The sequence below is a fragment of the Fragaria vesca genome, linkage group LG4, assembly GCF_000184155.1.
Source record: "Fragaria vesca subsp. vesca linkage group LG4, FraVesHawaii_1.0, whole genome shotgun sequence".
In the NCBI taxonomy this organism is placed as follows: Eukaryota; Viridiplantae; Streptophyta; class Magnoliopsida; order Rosales; family Rosaceae; genus Fragaria; species Fragaria vesca.
Window position 1 is genome coordinate 16,405,579 of NC_020494.1, and position 1,499 is coordinate 16,407,077.

Below are 1,499 nucleotides of genomic sequence, written 5' to 3' on the forward strand. Positions count from 1 at the left end.
ATCTTGTACAGGGATAGATTGCCCTTTAGTTAAATGTGACTTGAAATCTTGAATGATAATTGCAGCACAGAGCAGCAGAAGAGCATATGATTGGCCTGCTGCTCAGGAACCAAAGATTTTTACAGCTATGAGAATTCATTTTGATTTCTTGCCAAACAGAGCAACCCCAACCAACTATAAATGCTGGGAATTTTACCAGCAGAAGGAAGAGACTTCATGGAATATGGGTAAGTGTGAAATTATAATACCAATAATAATGGCAAAGGTACTGTGAATAATGCTGATGACTTTAATACATTGAAAGTGAAATTTGGAGAGGTCATTATATCTAGCTGCATAGATATATGGAGGAGGGGTGGCTCATAGCAGCATAGATTTGTACTTTGACAGACTTGTAGCCTGTGCAATGAGCGATGGCTTTTGTAGACCTTGTGATTTTGAAGAAGAGAAACAGACAATTAAATATGAACCAATAACTATAGGAGGGTGGGGGTCTCTTTGTTCTAGGATGACTAGGATCTAGGCTCTGTTTCTGTAATTGTTCTTGGGGATGGTTGATAATGGAGACTGAATATTCCTTTCAAAACCAGGGCTTCCATTGTCTCCAATTGGCCCTAGTTGCATTTTTTTTTTGTTCTCTACAGTACGTTTGAAGTTAAATTTTGCAGTTCAGTCCTCCTAGAAAGATAGTTTAGAACACCTTGGGCTTGCTAAGATCTAATTATCAATGGGCTTTGCCAAATTCCCACAATCTCAAGTAGGCTCAAAGTGTAGGTCCAAGTTCAAGGCTTTGTAAAGTTTTTTGGTCTGGTTTATATCAGACGTTGAAGTTGAAACTTGTCACTCTAAACAGCAATTATGCAAACCCATGATGTTTCATGTCTTTTTCTTTTCTTTTTTTCTTTTTGAGAAGGATGATGTATCATGTCTTATCCACCTCCCCATTACAATTTTGCAACACTGATTTAGACTGCCATTGCTCAGCTCTGCCCATGAAGTTAATCAATAATTGGTAGAGGGAGGGTAACGTAGATACTTTCTTTTAGTCGCAGTATTAGATTCTCAAAGACATATAATGTAATATGTCTTACCTTTAAACTTAAACGTGAAGAGTTTGTCACTCTCTTAAAACACACATGTCGCTTTATCGATGATACAAAAAAAACAGGAGCGGAACAAAAACTTAAAGCCCAACACAAACAAGAAATGATCAAAAGAGATTCTCAAGCCTAAACAAATCAGTGTTGATTAAAGGCTAGACAGATTTGATTAAAGACTAAGGCTGCGTTTGGTGTTTGGTAAACATAGAATAAGTTACTTCTCGAAGAAGCTACGACCTTTTTAAGGCAAAAAGGAGAAGTTGGGTATACCCTCCTTTTGAAAAAAAAGGAGAAGCCGGGTAAGCCAGAAAACACACTATGCACTGTAGCTGCGAATTAATGAAAATTTCAAAATGACGTTGGGTGCCCTCGCAAACTCCAACAATTCCAAATCTCAAA